Source organism: Ranitomeya variabilis, chromosome 1 (assembly GCF_051348905.1).
Source record: "Ranitomeya variabilis isolate aRanVar5 chromosome 1, aRanVar5.hap1, whole genome shotgun sequence".
Taxonomy (NCBI): Eukaryota; Metazoa; Chordata; class Amphibia; order Anura; family Dendrobatidae; genus Ranitomeya; species Ranitomeya variabilis.
This window is the reverse complement of record NC_135232.1, coordinates 562,131,321-562,153,336: the sequence shown is the minus strand read 5'-3', so window position 1 is coordinate 562,153,336 and position 22,016 is coordinate 562,131,321. Positions and strand designations below refer to the sequence as shown.

General features: G+C 46.7%; 1 protein-coding gene across 1 annotated transcript in view; it reads left to right on the top strand.

Annotated features, from left to right (window-relative positions):
- Nucleotides 1-22,016, top strand: part of LOC143768224 (lens fiber membrane intrinsic protein-like) — a 180,663-nt gene that overhangs the window by 44,822 nt on the left and 113,825 nt on the right. The gene's annotated exons all lie outside the window — the stretch shown is intronic.

Sequence of the window (22,016 nt, the reverse complement as noted above, 5' to 3'; positions counted from 1 at the left end):
CTGAGTGCAGGCGGCTGTGCGTGGCGGTGCTGAGTGCGGGCGGCTGTGCGTGGCTGTGGTGAGTGCGGGCGGCTGTGCTAAGTGCGGGCGGTGCTGAGTGCGGGCGGCCGTGCGTGGCTGTGGTGAGTGCGGGCGGCTGTTCGTGGCGGTGCTGAGTGCAGGCGGCTGTGCGTGGCGGTGCTGAGTGCAGGCGGCTGTGCGTGGCGGTGCTGAGTGCAGGAGGCTGTGCGTGGCGGTGCTGAGTGCCGGCGGCTGTGCGTGGCGGTGCTGAGTGCCGGCGGCTGTGCGTGGCGGTGCTGAGTGCCGGCGGCTGTGCGTGGCGGTGCTGAGTGCCGGCAGCTGTGCGTGGCGGTGCTGAGAGCCGGCGGCTGTGCATGGTGGTGCTGAGTGCGGGCGGCTGTGCGTGGCGGTGCTGAGTGCGGGCGGCTGTGCGTGGCGATGCTGAGTGCCGGCGGCTGTGCATGGCGGTGCTGAGTGCCGGCAGCTGTGCGTTGCGGTGCTGAGTGTGGGCAGCTGTACGTGGCTGTGCTGAGTGCGGGCGGCTGTGCGTGTCTGTCGTGAGTGCGGAGGCTGTGCGTGGCTGTGCTGAGTGCGGGCGGCTGTGCGTGGCTGTGCTGAGTGTGGGCAGCTGTACGTGGCTGTGCTGAGTGCAGGCGGCTGTGCGTGGCTGTGCTGAGTGCGGATGGCTGTACGTGGCTGTGCTGAGTGCAGGCGGCTGTGCGTGGCTGTGCTGAGTGCGGGCGGCTGTGCGTGGCTGTGCTGAGTGCGGGCGGCTGTACGTGGCTGTGCTGAGTGCGGGCGCCTGTGCGTGACTGTGCTGAGTGCGGGCGGCTGTGTGTGGCGGTGCTGAATGCGGGCGGCTGTGCGTGGCGGTGCTGAGTGCGGGCAGCTGTGGTGAGTGCGGGCAGCTGTGGTGAGTGCGGCGGCTGTGCGTGGCGGTGGTGAGTGCGGCGGCTGTGTGTGGCGGTGCTGAGTGCGGGCGGCTGTGCTGAGTGCGGGCGGCTGTGCGTGGCGGTGATGAGTGCGGGCAGCTGTGCTGAGTGCGGGCGGCTGTGCGTGGCGGTGCTGAGTGCGGGCGGCTGTGTGTGGCTGTAGTGAGTGCGGGCGGCTTTGCGTGGCTGTGGTGAGTGCGGGCGGCTGTGCGTGGCTGTGGTGAGTGCGGACGGCTGTGCGTGGCTGTGGTGAGTGCGGACGGCTGTGCGTGGCTGTAGTGAGTGCGGACGGATGTGCGTGGCTGTGGTGAGTGCGGGCGGCTGTGCTGGGCGCCGAGTGCTGGGGGCCTGAGCAGGCGGGGACACCGGCGTGCTGTGGGGGTCAGGTGCCGGAGTCGCCGCTAGCTCAGGCCCCCGGCACTTGCTATATTTACCTGTCCCCCGTTACATCGATGCGCGCTGCTCCATCCTCTGGCTGTGACTGTTCAGTCAGAGGGCGACGCGCATTAAGCGTGTCATTGTGCCCTCTGAACTGAACGTCACAGGCAGAGGATGTGGAGGATGGAGCAGTGCGCATCGATGGAACGGGGGACAGGTAAATATTGCATACTCACCCTCCTGGCTCGTCCCTGCTTCTCCGTTGGAGATCGCGGTGTGCGTTCAGTGCTTACACATACCGCGATCTCCTGGGAGCGTCACTCTGTGGGGTCCAGACTGCGCCGGCGCTTGCGCTTGCGCAGTCTCTAAAGGCTTCGGACAGAGTGATGCTCCCAGCGTTATATTATAGATATAGTCGTGTTACACTCCCCTGACTTCTTGTAACCTACAAGTGTACAAAGATATTATACAGTCACCATGTGACAAGTGGGCCTGTGTACCTTCAAATGCCAGGGCTGAATTTTAGTCCCAGTCCAGCCCTGCACTATATAAACCTCGTTCCGTCACTGCCAGCATTACCCACCAGCGCAGGGCACTTCCGCGGCTACCAGCTCCTGTTCCTTAATTAATAATAGGTCAGGAGCCAACCCAATTAGTAACGTAATTTACTATACAGCAAGGAGAAGCTAAGCTAGTATTTTTTTATATTTTACTCCAAAAGGTAGGCAGTGTTTGCCAAAATGTAAAAAGATATTATAAAATGAGACAAGTATAATATACTAGATGGTAGCCCGATTCTAACGCATCGGGTATTATAGAATATGTATGTAGTTTATTTATGAAGATTTTAGAATAATACATTGAATACACAGGATTCGGCCGGCCGCGACCAATTAGCGAAGCGTGGTTCAAATCCCGCACCAATTCGCTGCCTGATTGTTTGCGGCCGGCCATGTAGTATATAACAGCCCACGTAGTAAATAGTACAGCCACGTAGTATATAGCACAGCCACGTAGTATATAGCACAGCCCACGTAGTACATTACACAGCCCACGGAATATATAGCACAGCCATGTAGTATATAGCACAGCCCACGGAGTGTATAACAGCGCACATAGCATATAACACAGCCACGTAGTTTATAACAGCCCATGTAGCATATAGCACAGCTCACGTAGTGTATAACACAGCCCACGTAGTGTATAACACATGCTACGTAGTGTATAACACATGCTACATAGTGTATAACATAGACCACGTAGTGTATAACACAGCCCACGTAGTGTATAACACAGCCCACGTAGTGTATAACACAGGCCACATAGTGTATAACACAGCCCACGTAGTATATTGCACAGCCCACGTAGTATATTGCACAGCCCACGTAGTACATTGCACAGCACACGTAGTATATTGCACAGCCCACGTAGTGTATAACACAGGCCACGTAGTGTATAACACAGCCCACGTAGGGTATAACACAGGCCACGTAGTGTATAACACAGCCCACGTAGTATATTGCACAGCCCATGTAGTATATAGCACAGCCCACGCAGTATATTGCACAGCCCACATAGTACATTGCACAGCCCACATAGTACATTGCACAGCCCACATAGCATATTGCACAGCCCATGTAGTATATAGCACAGCCCACGCAGTATATTGCACAGCCCACGTAGTACATTGCACAGCCCATGTAGTATATAGCACAGCCACGTAGTATATAGCACAGCCCACGTAGTACATTGCACAGCCCACGGAGCATATAGCACAGCCACGTAGTATATAACACAGCCCACAGAGTATATAGCACAGCCACGGAGTATATAGCACAGCCCACAGAGTGTATAACAGCGCACATAGCATATAACACAGCCACGTAGTTTATAACAGAAAACGTAGCATATAACACAGCTCACATAGTGTATAACACAGCACAAGTAGTGTATAACAGAGCCCACGTAGTGTATAACACAGCCCACGTAGTGTATAACACAAGCTACGTAATGTATAACACAGCCCACGTAGTGTATAACACAGGCCACATAGTGTATAACACAGCCCATGTAGTATATTGCACAGCCCACGCAGTATATTGCACAGCCCACGTAGCATATTGCACAGCCCACGTAGTATATTGCACAGCCCACGTAGTGTATAACACAGGCCACGTAGTGTATAACACAGCCCACGAAGTGTATAACACAGGCCACATAGTGTATAACACAGCCCACGTAGTATATTGCACAGCCCATGTAGTATATAGCACAGCCCACCCAGTATATTGCACAGCCCATGTAGTACATTGCACAGCCCACGTAGTATATTGCACAGCCCACGTAGTGTATAACACAGCCCACGTAGTGTATAACACAGACCACGTAGTGTATAACACAGCCCACGTAGTATATTGCACAGCCCACAAATTATATTGCACAGCCCATATAGTACATTGCACAGCCCACGTATTATATTGCTTAGCCCACATAGTATATTGCACAGCCCACGTAGTATATTGCACAGCCCACGTATTATATTGCACAGCCCACATAGTATATTGCTCAGCTCATGTATTATATTGCACAGCCCACGTATTATATTGCACAGCCCATGTAATATATTGCACAGCCCCTGTAGTACAATGCACAGCCCACGTATTATACTGCACAGCCCACGTATTATACTGCACAGCCCACGTAGTATAATGCACAGCCCACGTGTTATATGCAACAGCCCACATAGTTTATTGCACAGTCCACGTAGTATATTGCACAGCCCACGTAGTATATTGCACAGCTCACGTAGTATATTGCACAGCCCACGTATTATATTGCACAGCCCATGTACTACACTGCACATCCCACGTATTATATTGCACAGCCCATGTATTATATTGCACAGCCCACTTATTATATTGTACAGCCCATGTAGTACATTGCACAGCCCACGTATTATACTGAACAGCCCACGTAGTATATTGCACAGCCCACGTAGTGTATTGCACAGCCCATGTTGTATATTGCACAGCCCACATAATATCTTGCACAGCCCACATATTATATTGCCCAGCCCACGTATTATATTGCATAGCCCATGTAGTACATTGCACAGCCCACGTATTATACTGCACAGCCCATGTAGTATATTGCACAGCCCACGTAATATATTGCACAGCTAACGTATTATATTGCACAGCCCATGTATTATATTGCACAGCCCACAATTATATTGCACAGCCCACGTAGTATATTGCACAGCCCACATATTATATTGCACAGCCCACATATTATATTGCACAGCCCACGTATTATATTGCGCAGCCCACGTAGTATCTTGCACAGCCCACGTAGTATATTGCACAGCCCATGTAGTACATTGCACAGCCCACGTGTTATATTGCACAGCCCACGTAGTATATTGCATAACCCATGTAGTATATTGCACAGCCCACGTAATATATTGCACAGCCCACGTATTATATTGCACAGCCCATGTAGTATATTGCACAGCCCACGTAGTATATTGCACAGCCCACGCAGTATATTGCACCGCCCACATAGTTCATTGCACAGCCCACATATTATACTGCACAGCCCACATAGTATATTGCACAGCCCATGTAGTATATTGCCCAGCCCATGTAGTACATTGCACAGCCCACGTATTATACTGCACAGCCCACGTAGTATATTGCACAGCCCACGTAAAATATTGCACAGCTCACATATTATATTGCACAGCCCATGTATTATATTGCACAGCCCACAATTATATTGCACAGCCCACGTAGTATTTTGCACAGCCCACATATTATATTGCACAGCCCACATATTATATTGCACAGCCTACGTATTATATTGCGCAGCCCACGTAGTATCTTGCACAGCCCACGTAGTATATTGCACAGCCCATGTAGTACATTGCACAGCCCACGTGTTATATTGCACAGCCCACGTAGTATATTGCACAACCCATGTAGTATATTGCACAGCCCACGTAATATATTGCACAGCCCACGTATTATATTGCACAGCCCATGTAGTATATTGCACAGCCCATGTAGTATATTGCACAGCCCACGCAGTATATTGCACCACCCACGTAGTTCATTGCACAGCCCACATATTATACTGCACAGCCCACATAGTATATTGCACAGCCCACGTAGTATATTGCACTGCCCAGGTAGTATACTGCACAGCCCATGTAATATATTGCACAGCCCATGTATTATATTGCACAGCCCACGTAGCATATTGCGCAGCCCACGTAGTATATTGCACAGCCCACATAGCATATTGCACAGCCCACGTATTATATTGCACAGCCCATGTAGTATATAGCACAGCCACATAGTATAAAGCACAGCCCACATAGTACATTGCACAGCCCACGGAGTATATAGCACAGCCACATAGTATATAACACAGCCCACGGAGTATATAGCACAGCCACGTAGTATATAGCACAGCCCACAGAGTGTAAAACAGCGCACATAGCATATAACACAGCCACGTAGTTTATACCAGCCCACGTAGCATATAACACAGCTCACGTAGTCTATAACACAGCACAAGTAGTGTACAACAGAGTCCACGTAGTGTATAACACAGCCCACGTAGTGTATAACACAGGCTACGTAGTGTATAACACAGCCCACGTAGTGTATAACACAGGCCACATAGTGTATAACACAGCCCACGTAGTATATTGCACAGCCCACGCAGTATATTGCACAGCCCACCCAGTATATTGCACAGCCCACGTAGTACATTGCACAGCCCACGTAGTATATTGCACAGCCCACGTGGTGTATAACACAGTCCACGTAGTGTATAGCACAGCTCACGTAGTACATTGCACAGCCCACGTAGTATATTGCACAGCCCACGTAGTATATTGCACAGCCCATGTAGTATATAGCACAGCCCACCCAGTATATTGCACAGCCCACATAGTACATTGCACAGCCCACGTAGTATATTGCACAGCCCACGTAGTGTATAACACAGACCACGTAGTGTATAACACAGCCCACGTAGTACATTGCACAGCCCACAAATTATATTGCACAGCCCATGTTGTACATTGCACAGCCCACGTATTATATTGCACAGCCCACGTAGTATATTGCACAGCCCACGGAGTATATTGCACAGCCCACGTATTATATTGCACAGCCCACATAGTATATTGCACAGCCCACGTATTATATTGACAGCCCACGTATTATATTGCACAGCCCACGTAATATATTGCACAGCCCATGTAGTACATTGCACAGCCCACATATTATACTGCACAGCCCACGTAGTATACTGCACAGCCCACGTGTTATATGCAACAGCCCACATAGTTTATTGCACAGTCCACGTAGTATATTGCACAGCCCACGTATTATATTGCACAGCCCACGTAGTATATTGCACAGCCCATGTATTATATTGCACAGCCCATGTAGTACATTGCACATCCCATGTAACATATTGCACAGCCCACGTAGTATATTGCACAGCCCACATATTATATTGCACAGCCCATGTATTATATTGCACAGCCCACTTATTATATTGTACAGCCCATGGAGTACATTGCACAGCCCACGTATTATACTGAACAGCCCACGTAGTATATTGCACAGCCCACGTAGTGTATTGCACAGCCCATGTAGTATATTGCACAGCCCACGTAATATCTTGCACAGCCCACATATTATATTGCACAGCCCACGTATTATATTGCACAGCACAAGCAGTATATTGCACAGCCCATGTAGTACATTGCACAGCCCACGTATTATACTGCACAGCCCACCTAGTTTATAACAGCCCACTTAGCAATATATAGTATATTGCACAGCCCATGTATTATATTGCACAGCCCATGTAGTATATTGCACAGCACACGTATTATATTGCACAGCCCACGTATTATATTGCACAGCCCATGTGTTATATTGCACAGCCCCCGTAGTATATAACACAGCCCATGGAGTATATAGCACAGCCACGTAGTATATAGCACAGCCCACAGAGTGTATAACAGCGCACATAGCATATAACACAGCCCACATAGTGTATAACACAGCCCACGTAGTGTATAACACAGCCCACGTAGTGTATAACACAGCCCACGTAGTATGTTGCACAGCCCACGTATTATATTGCACAACCCATGTAGTACATTGCACAGCACACGTATTATATTGCACAGCCCACGTAGTATATTGCACAGCCCACGTAGTATATTGCACAGCCCATGTATTATATTGCAGATTTTAGGATGTATAGTAAGAGATAAAATCCTGTGATCCCAATGTAATGTTGCCTCCATGAAAGGAGGCTTCTCCTACATTACACAGGAATTGGGCCTATCCTATATTACACGGGAAGGAGGCCACGCCGTATTATATTGCACAGCCCACGTATTATATTGCACAGCCCACGTAGTATATTGCACAGCCCATGCAGTATATAGCACAGATCATGTATTATATTGCACAGCCCACGTAGTATATTGCACAGCCCACGTAGTATATTGCACAGCCATGTAGTAAATTGCACAGCCCACGTAGTACATTGCACAGCCCACATAGTACATTGCACAGCCCACGTATTATATTGCACAGCCAACGTAGTATATTGCACAGCCTACGTGTTATATTGCACAGCCCACGTATTATATTGCACAGCCCATGTGTTATATTGCACAGCCCACATAGTATATAACACAGCCCACGGAGTATATAGCACAGCCACGTAGTATATAGCACAGCCCACAGAGTGTATAACAGCGCACATAGCATATAACACAGCCACCTAGTTTATAACAGCCCACTTAGCATAAAACACAGCTCACGTAGTGTATAACACAGCCCACATAGTGTATAACACAGCCCACTTAGTGTATAACACAGCCCACGTAGTGTATAACACAGCCCACGTAGTATGTTGCACAGCCCACGTATTATATTGCACAACCCATGTAGTACATTGCACAGCACACGTATTATATTGCACAGCCCATGTAGTATATTGCACAGCCCACGTAGTATATTGCACAGCCCATGTATTATATTGCACAGCCCACATAGTATATTGCACATCCCACGTAGTATATTGCACAGCCCACGTATTATACTGCATAGCCCACGTAGTATACTGCACAGCCCACATGTTATATTGCACAGCCCACAAAGTTTATTGCACAGTCCACGTAGTATATTTCACAGCCCACGTATTATATTGCACAGCCCACGTAGTATATTGCACAGCCCACGTAGTATATTGCACAGCCCACGTATTATATTGCACAGCCCATGTAGTACATTGCACATCCCACGTATTATAAAGCACAGCCCACGTAGTATATTGCACAGCCCACATATTATATTGCACAGCCCACGTAGTATATTGCACAGCCCACATATTATATTGCACAGCCCACGTATTATATTGCACAGCCTACGTATTATATTGCTCAGCCCACGTAGTATATTGCACAGCCCATGCAGTATATAGCACAGCCCATGCAGTATATAGCACAGCTCATGTATTATATTGCACAGCCCACGTAGTATATTGCACAGCCCACGTAGTATATTGCACAGCCATGTAGTATATTGCACAGCCCATGTAGTACATTGCACAGCCCATGTAGTACATTGCACAGCCCACGTATTATATTGCACAGCCCACCTAGCATATTGCACAGCCAACGTATTATATTTCACAGCCCACGTATTATATTGCACAGCCCATGTGTTATATTGCACAGCCCACGTAGTATATAACACAGCCCACGGAGTATATAGCACAGCCACGTAGTATATAGCACAGCCCACAGAGTGTATAACAGCGCACATAGCATATAACACAGCCACCTAGTTTATAACAGCCCACGTAGCATATAACGCAGCTCACGTAGTGTATAACACAGCCCATGTAGTGCATAACACAGGCTACGTCGTGTATAACACAGCCCACGTAGTGTATAGCACAGGCCACATAGTGTATAACACAGACCACGTAGTATGTTGCACAGCCCACGTATTATATTGCACAACCCTGGTAGTTCATTGCACAGCCCACGTAGTATATTGCACAGCCCACGTAGTGTATAACACAGTCCACGTAGCGAATAACACAGCCGACGTAGTATGTTGCACAGCCCACGTACTATATTGCACAACCCATGTAGTACATTGCACAGCCCACGTATTATATTGCACAGCCCACGTAGTATATTGCACAGCCCACGTAGTATATTACACAGCCCATGTATTATATTGCACAGCCCACATAGTAAATTGCACAGCCCACGTATTATATTGCACAGCCCATGTATTATATTGTACAGCCCATGTATTATATTGCACAGCTCATGTAGTACATTGCACAGCCCACGTATTATACTGCACAGCCCACGTAATATCTTGCACAGCCCACATATTATATTGCACAGCCCACGTATTATATTGCACAGCACAAGCAGTATATTGCACAGCCCATGTAGTACATTGCACAGCCCACGTATTATACTGCACAGCCCACCTAGTTTATAACAGCCCACTTAGCAATATATAGTATATTGCACAGCCCATGTATTATATTGCACAGCCCATGTAGTATATTGCACAGCACACGTATTATATTGCACAGCCCACGTATTATATTGCACAGCCCATGTGTTATATTGCACAGCCCCCGTAGTATATAACACAGCCCATGGAGTATATAGCACAGCCACGTAGTATATAGCACAGCCCACAGAGTGTATAACAGCGCACATAGCATATAACACAGCCCACATAGTGTATAACACAGCCCACATAGTGTATAACACAGCCCACGTAGTGTATAACACAGCCCACGTAGTATGTTGCACAGCCCACGTATTATATTGCACAACCCATGTAGTACATTGCACAGCACACGTATTATATTGCACAGCCCACGTAGTATATTGCACAGCCCACGTAGTATATTGCACAGCCCATGTATTATATTGCAGATTTTAGGATGTATAGTAAGAGATAAAATCCTGTGATCCCAATGTAATGTTGCCTCTATGAAAGGAGGCTTCTCCTACATTACACAGGAATTGGGCCTATCCTATATTACACGGGAAGGAGGCCACGCCGTATTATATTGCACAGCCCACGTATTATATTGCACAGCCCACGTAGTATATTGCACAGCCCATGCAGTATATAGCACAGATCATGTATTATATTGCACAGCCCACGTAGAATATTGCACAGCCCACGTAGTATATTGCACAGCCATGTAGTATATTGCACAGCCCACGTAGTACATTGCACAGCCCACATAGTACATTGCACAGCCCACGTATTATATTGCACAGCCAACGTAGTATATTGCACAGCCTACGTGTTATATTGCACAGCCCACGTATTATATTGCACAGCCCATGTGTTATATTGCACAGCCCACATAGTATATAACACAGCCCACGGAGTATATAGCACAGCCACGTAGTATATAGCACAGCCCACAGAGTGTATAACAGCGCACATAGCATATAACACAGCCACCTAGTTTATAACAGCCCACTTAGCATATAACACAGCTCACGTAGTGTATAACACAGCCCACATAGTGTATAACACAGCCCACTTAGTGTATAACACAGCCCACGTAGTGTATAACACAGCCCACGTAGTATGTTGCACAGCCCACGTATTATATTGCACAACCCATGTAGTACATTGCACAGCACACGTATTATATTGCACAGCCCACGTAGTATATTGCACAGCCCACGTAGTATATTGCACAGCCCACGTAGTATATTGCACAGCCCATGTATTATATTGCACAGCCCACATAGTATATTACACATCCCACGTAGTATATTGCACAGCCCACGTATTATACTGCATAGCCCACGTAGTATACTGCACAGCCCACATGTTATATTGCACAGCCCACAAAGTTTATTGCACAGTCCACGTAGTATATTTCACAGCCCACGTATTATATTGCACAGCCCACGTAGTATATTGCACAGCCCACGTAGTATATTGCACAGCCCACGTATTATATTGCACAGCCCATGTAGTACATTGCACATCCCACGTATTATAAAGCACAGCCCACGTAGTATATTGCACAGCCCACATATTATATTGCACAGCCCACGTAGTATATTGCACAGCCCACATATTATATTGCACAGCCCACGTATTATATTGCACAGCCTACGTATTATATTGCTCAGCCCACGTAGTATATTGCACAGCCCATGCAGTATATAGCACAGCCCATGCAGTATATAGCACAGCTCATGTATTATATTGCACAGCCCACGTAGTATATTGCACAGCCATGTAGTATATTGCACAGCCCATGTAGTACATTGCACAGCCCATGTAGTACATTGCTCAGCCCACGTATTATATTGCACAGCCCACCTAGCATATTGCACAGCCAACGTATTATATTTCACAGCCCACGTATTATATTGCACAGCCCATGTGTTATATTGCACAGCCCACGTAGTATATAACACAGCCCACGGAGTATATTGCACAGCCACGTAGTATATAGCACAGCCCACAGAGTGTATAACAGCGCACATAGCATATAACACAGCCACCTAGTTTATAACAGCCCACGTAGCATATAACGCAGCTCACGTAGTGTATAACACAGCCCATGTAGTGCATAACACAGGCTACGTCGTGTATAACACAGCCCACATAGTGTATAGCACAGGCCACATAGTGTATAACACAGACCACGTAGTATGTTGCACAGCCCACGTATAATATTGCACAACCCTGGTAGTTCATTGCACAGCCCACGTAGTATATTGCACAGCCCACGTAGTGTATAACACAGTCCACGTAGCGAATAACACAGCCGACGTAGTATGTTGCACAGCCCACGTACTATATTGCACAACCCATGTAGTACATTGCACAGCCCACGTATTATATTGCACAGCCCACGTAGTATATTGCACAGCCCACGTAGTATATTACACAGCCCATGTATTATATTGCACAGCCCACATAGTATATTGCACAGCCCACGTATTATATTGCACAGCCCATGTATTATATTGTACAGCCCATGTATTATATTGCACAGCTCATGTAGTACATTGCACAGCCCACGTATTATACTGCACAGCCCACGTAGTATACTGCACAGCCCACGTGTTATATTGCACAGCCCACATAGTTTATTGCACAGTCCACAGAGTATATTGCACAGCCCGCGTAGTATATTGCACAGCCCACGTATTATATTGCACAGCCCATGTAGTACATTGCACATCCCACGTATTATATTGCACAGCCCTTGTATTATATTGCACAGCCCACAAATTATATTGCACAGCCCACAAATTATATTGCACAGCACACGCATTATATTGCACAGCCAACGTATTATATTGCACAGCCCACGTAGTATATTGCACAGCCCGTGCAGTATATAGCACAGATCATGTATTATATTGCACAGCCCACGTAGTATATTGCACAGCCCACGTAGTATATTGCACAGCCATGTAGTATATTGCACAGCCCACGTAGTACATTGCACAGCCCACATAGTACATTGCACAGCCCACGTATTATATTGCACAGCCCATGTGTTATATTGCACAGCCCACGTATTATATTGCACAGCCCATGTGTTATGTTGCACAGCCCACTGTCATGATCTCTGCAGGCAGAGATCATAGCAAGCCTATAGAGGGACAAGCTCTCGGAAGATGGAACTATACTGACCATGAACTAAGCCTGCCGCGCAACTAGAAATAGCCAGGTAGCATTTCCTAATTATCGCTAGATGCCCAGCTCTGGCCTAAGACCTAAATAGCTAGCAGAGGGAAATATAAGACCTGGCTCACCTCTAGAGAAATATTCCAAAGAAGACAGTAGCCCCCCACATATAATGACGGTGAGTTCAGATGAAACAACAAACGCAGCAGGAAAATAGTCTTAGCAAATTTGAGGTCCGCTTACTAGATAGCAGAAGACAGATAGTATACTTTCATGGTCAGCAGAAAAACACTAACAAAACACCATCCAGAGATTACCTTAAACTCTGGCATTAACTCATAACGCCAGAGTAGCAATCCCTGATCAACGAGAGCTTTCCAGACACAGTAACAAAACTTCAGCTGTGAACTGGAACAAATAGGCAAAACAAAACATGGACAAAAGTCCAACTTATCTAGTAGTAGTCTAGAAGCAGGAACAAGCACTGAGAGGCATCAGATAACATTGTTGACCGGCAAGAAACCACCAGAGAAATGAGCTTAAATAGCGACACCCACTACTGATGGAACCAGGTGAAACAGGAAAGAGGATGACAAGTCCAATTCCACAAGCGGCCACCGGGGGAGCCCAGAATCCAAATTCACAACAGTACCCCCCCCTCAAGGAGGGGGCACCGAACCCTCACCAGATCCACCAGGGCGACCAGGATGAGCCCTATGGAAGGCACGAACAAGATCAGAAGCATGAACATCAGATGCATTGACCCAAGAATTATCCTCCTGGCCGTAACCCTTCCAGTTGACCAGATACTGGAGTCTCCGTCTGGAAACACGAGAGTCCAAAATTTTCTCCACAACGTACTCCAACTCACCCTCAACCAACACCGGAGCAGGAGGCTCAACTGAAGGTACCACAGGTACCTCATACCTGCGCAATAACGACCGATGAAAAACGTTATGAATGGAAAAGGACGCAGGGAGGTCCAAACGGAAAGAAACAGGATTAAGAATCTCCAATATTCTATAAGGGCCGATGAACCGAGGTTTAAACTTAGGAGAAGAGACCCTCATAGGGACAAAACGAGAAGACAACCACACCAAATCTCCAACACAAAGCCGAGAACCAACACGACGATGACGGTTGGCAAAACGCTGAGTCTTCTCCTGGGACAACTTCAAATTGTCCATAACCTGCCCCCAGATGTGATGCAATCTCTCCACCACCGCATCCACTCCAGGACAATCCGAGGATTCCACCTGACCGGAGGAAAATCGAGGGTGAAACCCCGAATTACAGAAAAACGGGGACACCAAGGTGGAAGAGCTGGCCCGATTATTGAGGGCGAACTCTGCCAATGGCAAAAAAGCAACCCAATCATCCTGGTCAGCAGAGACAAAACACCTCAGATATGTCTCCAGGGTCTGATTAGTCCGCTCGGTCTGGCCATTAGTCTGAGGGTGAAAAGCAGATGAAAAAGACAAATCTATGCCCATCCTAGCACAGAATGCCCGCCAAAATCTAGACACAAATTGGGTACCTCTGTCAGAAACAATATTCTCAGGAATACCGTGCAATCGGACAACATTCTGAAAAAACAGAGGAACCAACTCAGAAGAAGAAGGCAACTTGGGCAGAGGAACCAAATGGACCATTTTAGAGAAACGGTCACAGACCACCCAGATGACAGACATCTTCTGGGAAACGGGCAGATCTGAAATAAAATCCATCGAGATGTGTGTCCAAGGCCTCTTAGGAATAGGCAAGGGCAACAGCAGTCCGCTAGCCCGAGAACTACAAGACTTGGCCCGAGCACAAACGTCACATGACTGCACAAAGACTCGCACATCTCGTGACAGGGAAGGCCACCAGAAGGATCTTGCCACCAAATCCCTGGTACCAAAAATTCCGGGATGACCTGCCAATGCAGAAGAATGTACCTCAGAGATGACTCTGCTGGTCCAATCATCCGGAACAAACAGTCTATCAGGCGGACAACGATCCGGTCTATCCGCCTGAAACTCTTGCAAGGACCGCCGCAGATCAGGAGAAACGGCCGACAAAATTACTCCCTCCCTAAGGATACCTGTGGGTTCAGAATTACCAGGAGAGTCCGGGTCAAAACTCCTAGAAAGAGCATCTGCCTTAACATTCTTAGAACCCGGTAGGTATGACACCACAAAATTAAAGCGAGAAAAAAATAAAGACCAGCGCGCCTGTCTAGGATTCAGGCGTCTGGCAGTCTCAAGATAAATCAAATTTTTGTGGTCAGTCAATACCACCACCTGATGCCTAGCCCCCTCGAGCCAATGGCGCCACTCCTCAAACGCCCACTTCATGGCCAAAAGCTCCCGATTCCCAACATCATAATTCCGCTCTGCGGGCGAAAATTTGCGAGAAAAGAAGGCACAAGGCCTAATGACGGAGCAGTCGGAACCTTTCTGCGACAACACTGCCCCAGCTCCGATCTCCGAAGCGTCAACCTCAACCTGAAAAGGCAGATTCACATCAGGCTGACGCAACACAGGGGCAGAGGCAAAACGGCGCTTAAGCTCCTGAAAGGCCTCTACAGCATGAGGGGACCAATTAGCAACATCAGCGCCTTGTCTGGTCAAATCAGTCAGTGGTTTAACGACATCCGAAAAACCAGCAATAAATCGGCGGTAAAAGTTGGCAAAGCCCAAAAATCTCTGAAGACCCTTAAGAGAGGAGGGCTGAGTCCAGTCACAAATAGCTTGCACCTTGACGGGATCCATCTCAATGGAAGAGGGAGAAAAAATATACCCCAAAAAGGAAATTTTCTGGACCCCAAAAACGCACTTAGACCCCTTCACACATAAAGAATTAGACCGCAGAACCTGAAAAACCCTCCTGACCTGCTGGACATGAGAGTCCCAGTCATCAGAAAAAATCAGAATATTATCCAGATATATTATCATAAATTTATCCAGAAAATCGCGGAAAATATCATGCATAAAAGACTGGAAAACTGAAGGGGCATTAGAAAGACCAAAAGGCATGACCAAATACTCAAAGTGGCCCTCGGGCGTATTAAATGCGGTCTTCCACTCATCCCCCTGCCTGATCCGCACCAAATTATACGCCCCACGAAGATCAATTTTAGAGAACCACTTAGCACCCTCTATACGAGCAAACAAATCAGTAAGCAATGGCAATGGGTATTGATACTTAACAGTGATCTTATTCAGAAGCCGATAATCAATACATGGTCTCAAAGAGCCGTCTTTTTTTGAGACAAAGAAAAACCCAGCTCCCAAGGGAGAAGAAGATGGACGAATATGTCCCTTTTCCAAAGACTCCTTTATATATTCCCGCATAGCAGCATGTTCCGGCACAGACAGATTAAACAAACGACCCTTGGGATATTTACAACCCGGTATCAAATCTATGGCACAATCGCACTCACGGTGCGGAGGTAACGACCCAAGCTTGGGTTCGTCAAAGACATCTTGATAATCAGAGAGGAACTCAGGGACTTCAGAGGGAATGGACGACGAAATAGAAACCAAAGGTAAGTCCCCATGAATACCCTTACATCCCCAGCTCAACACAGACATTGCTCTCCAGTCCAAGACTGGGTTGTGAGACTGCAACCATGGCAATCCCAGTACCAAATCGTCATGTAAATTATACAGCACCAGGAAACGAATAATCTCCTGGTGATCCGGATTGATACGCATGGTTACTTGTGTCCAGTATTGTGGTTTATTATTAGCCAATGGGGTGGAGTCAATCCCCTTCAGAGGAATAAGAGTCTCCAAAGGCTCTAAATCAAAACCACAACGATTGGCAAAGGACCAATCCATAAGACTCAGAGCGGCGCCAGAGTCAACATAGGCGTCCGTGGCAATGGATGACAAAGAGCAAATCAGGGTTACAGACAAAATAAACTTAGACTGAATGGTGCCAATGGAAACAGACTTATCAAGCTTCTTTGTACGCCTAGAGCATGCTGATATAACATGAGTAGAATCCCCACAATAGAAACACAATCCATTCTTCCGTCTAAAATTCTGTCGCTCGCTCCTGGACAGAATTCTATCACACTGTATACTTTCTGGCGTCTTTTCCATAGACACCGCCAGATGGTGCACCGGTTTGCGCTCCCGCAGACGCCTATCAATCTGAATAGCCATTGTCATGGACTCATTCAGACCTGCAGGCACAGGGAACCCCACCATAACATCCTTAACGGCATCAGAGAGACCTTCTCTGAAAGTTGCCGCCAAGGCGCACTCATTCCACTGAGTAAGCACAGACCATTTACGGAATTTTTGGCAGAAAACTTCAGCTTCGTCTTGCCCCTGAGATAGTGCCATCAAAGTTTTTTCTGCCTGAAGTTCCAAATGAGGTTCCTCATAAAGCAAGCCCAAGGCCAGAAAAAACGCATCCACATCGCGTAACGCAGGATCCCCTGCTGGCAATGAGAAGGCCCAATCTTGAGGGTCACCCCTGAGCAAGGAAATCACAATCCTAACCTGCTGAGCAGGGTCTCCAGCTGAACGAGACTTCAGGGACAAATAAAGCTTACAATTATTTCGGAAATTCTGGAAGCTAGCTCTATTCCCTGTGAAGAACTCCGGCAAAGGAATTCTCGGCTCAGATACCGGAGCATGTACCACAAAATCTTGTAAATTTTGTACTTTCGTGATGAGATTATTCAAACCCGCAGTTACACTCTGGAGATCCATTATTGTCAGGTGCACACAGAGCCATACAGAGATTAGGAGGAGAGAGAGAAAAAAGACTGCATCAAGGCAGACTGGAGGAAAAAAAAAAAAAAATTCCAGCAGACTTCTTATAACTCTCCTTTCTCAACCTGGGTCTTTAACACTTTATGGGCCGGTCAAACTGTCATGATCTCTGCAGGCAGAGATCATAGCAAGCCTATAGAGGGACAAGCTCTCGGAAGATGGAACTATACTGACCATGAACTAAGCCTGCCGCGCAACTAGAAATAGCCAGGTAGCATTTCCTAATTATCGCTAGATGCCCAGCTCTGGCCTAAGACCTAAATAGCTAGCAGAGGGAAATATAAGACCTGGCTCACCTCTAGAGAAATATTCCAAAGAAGACAGTAGCCCCCCACATATAATGACGGTGAGTTCAGATGAAACAACAAACGCAGCAGGAAAATAGTCTTAGCAAATTTGAGGTCCGCTTACTAGATAGCAGAAGACAGATAGTATACTTTCATGGTCAGCAGAAAAACACTAACAAAACACCATCCAGAGATTACCTTAAACTCTGGCATTAACTCATAACGCCAGAGTAGCAATCCCTGATCAACGAGAGCTTTCCAGACACAGTAACAAAACTTCAGCTGTGAACTGGAACAAATAGGCAAAACAAAACATGGACAAAAGTCCAACTTATCTAGTAGTAGTCTAGAAGCAGGAACAAGCACTGAGAGGCATCAGATAACATTGTTGACCGGCAAGAAACCACCAGAGAAATGAGCTTAAATAGCGACACCCACTACTGATGGAACCAGGTGAAACAGGAAAGAGGATGACAAGTCCAATTCCACAAGCGGCCACCGGGGGAGCCCAGAATCCAAATTCACAACAGCCCACATAGTATATAACACAGCCCACGGAGTATATAGCACAGCCACGTAGTATATAGCACAGCCCACAGAGTGTATAACAGCGCACATAGCATATAACACAGCCACCTAGTTTATAACAGCCCAATTAGCATATAACACAGCTCACGTAGTGTATAACACAGCCCACATAGTGTATAACACAGCCCACTTAGTGTATAACACAGCCCACGTAGTGTATAACACAGCCCACGTAGTATGTTGCACAGCCCACGTATTATATTGCACAACCCATGTAGTACATTGCACAGCACACGTATTATATTGCACAGCCCATGTATTATATTGCACAGCCCACATAGTATATTGCACAGCCCACGTAGTGAATTGCACAGCCCACGTATTATACTGCATAGCCCACGTAGTATACTGCACAGCCCACATGTTATATTGCACAGTCCACAAAGTTTATTGCACAGTCCACATAGTATATTTCACAGCCCACGTATTATATTGCACAGCCCACGTAGTATATTGCACAGCCCACGTAGTATATTGCACAGCCCACGTATTATATTGCACAGCCCATGTAGTACATTGCACATCCCACATATTATAAAGCACAGCCCACGTAGTATATTGCACAGCCCACATATTATATTGCACAGCCCACTTATTATATTGCACAGCCCATGTAGTACATTACACAGCCCACGTATTATACTGAACAGCCCACGTATTTTACTGAACAGCCCACGTAGTATATTGCACAGCCCATGTAGTATATTGCACAGCCCAAGTAGAACATTGCACAGCCCACGTGTTATATTGCACAGCCCACGTGTTATATTGCACAGCCCACGTAGTATATTGCACAGCCCACATAGTATATTGCACAGCCCACGTAATATATTGCACAGCCCACGTATTATATTGCACAGCCCATGTAGTATATTGCACTGCCCATGTAGTATATTGCACTGCCCACGTAGTATATTGCACTGCCCACGCAGTATATTGCACCGCCCACGTAGTTCATTGCACAAGCCACATATTATACTGCACAGCCCACGTAGTATATTGCACAGCCCACGTAGTATATTGCACAGCCCATGTAGTATATTGCACAGCCCATGTAATATATTGCACAGCCCATGTATTATATTGCACAGCCCACGTTGTATATTGCGCAGCCCATGTAGTATATTGCACAGCCCACATAGTATATTGCACAGCCAACGTATTATATTGCACAGCCCACATAGTATATTGCACAGCCCATGTATTATATAGCACAGCTCACGTATTATATTGCACAGCCCAAGCAGTATATAGCACAGCCCACATATTATATTGCACAGCCCATGCAGTATATAGCACAGCTCATGTATTATATTGCACAGCCCACGTAGTATATTGCACAGCGCATGTAGTATATTGCACAGCCATGTAGTATATTGCAAAGCCCATGTAGTACATTGCACAGCCCACGTAGTACATTGCACAGCCCACGTAGTACATTGCACAGCCCACGTATTATATTGCACAGCCCACATAGTATATTGCACAGCCCACGTATTATATTGCACAGCCCACATATTATATTGCACAGCCCATGTGTTATATTACACAGCCCACGTATTATATTGCACAGCCCACGTATTATAATGCACAGCCCATGTAGTACATTGCACAGCCCACGTGTTATATTGCACAGCCCACGTATTATATTGCACAGCCCACATATTATAATGCACAGCCCATGTAGTACATTGCACAGCCCACGTATTATACTGCACAGCCCACGTAGTATACTGCACAGCCCACGTTTTATATTGCACAGCCCACTTAGTATATTGCACTGCCCACGTAGTATATTGCACAGCCCAAGTAGTATATTGCACAGCCCACGTATTATATTGCACAGCCCACATATTATATTGCACAGCCCATGTGTTATATTGCACAGCCCACGTATTATATTGCACAGCCCACGTATTATAATGCACAGCCCATGTAGTACATTGCACAGCCCACGTGTTATATTGCACAGCCCACGTATTATATTGCACAGCCCACATATTATAATGCACAGCCCATGTAGTACATTGCACAACCCACGTATTATACTGCACAGCCCACGTAGTATACTGCACAGCCCACATTTTATATTGCACAGCCCACTTAGTATATTGCACTGCCCACGTAGTATATTGCACAGCCCAAGTAGTATATTGCACAGCCCACGTAATATATTGAACAGCCCACGTATCATATTGCACAGTCCACGTATTATATTGCACAGCCCATGTAGTATATTGCACAGCCCACGCAGTATATTGCACAGCCCATGTAGTACATTGCACAGCCCACGTATTATGCTGCACAGCCCAAGTATTATACTGCACAGCCCACGTAGTATATTGCACAGCCCACGTAGTATATTGCACAGCCCACGTAGTATATTGCACAGCCCACGTAAAATATTGCACAGCCCACGTATTATATTGCACAGCCCACATAGTATATTGCGCAGCCCACGTAGTTTATTGCACAGCCCACGTAGTATATTGCACAGCTCACCTAGTATATTGCACAGCCCATGTATTATATTGCACAGCCCACGTAGTATATTGCACAGCCCACGTATTATATAGCACAGCTCACGTATTATATTGCACAGCCCATATAGTATATTGCACAGCCCACACAGTATATAGCGCAGCCCACATATTATATTGCACAGCCCACATATTATGTTGCACAGCCCACATAGTATATTGCACAGCCCATGCAGTATATAGCACAGCCCACATATTATATTGGACAGCCCACGTATTATATTGCACAGCCCACATAGTATATTGCACAGCCATGTAGTATATTGCACAGCCCACGTAGTACCTTGCACAGCCCACGTAGTACATTGCACAGCCCATGTAGTATATTGCACTGCCCACGCAGTATATAGCAATGTGGGCATCATATCCCTGTTAAAAAAAAAAAAGAATTAAAATAAAAAATAGTTACATACGCACCGGATCCAGGCGAAGCGGTTACCGAAGCTCCTCGCGCGCACCGGTCCCAAGAGTGTATTGCGGTTTCACGAGATGATGACGTAGCAGTCTCGCGAGACCACTACGTCATCATCTCGCGAGATCGCAATGCATGGAGCGGTCACCTGAGCGTGGAACGCCGGTTCTGGATCCGAGAGGCCGACGGACGGTGAGTATATAACAATTTTTTATTTTTTTATTATTTTTAACATTAGATCTTTTAACTATTGATGCCGCATAGGCAGCATCAATAGTAAAAAGTTGGTCACACAGGGTTAATGGCAGCGGTAACGGAGTGCGTTACCCGCGGCATAACGCGGTC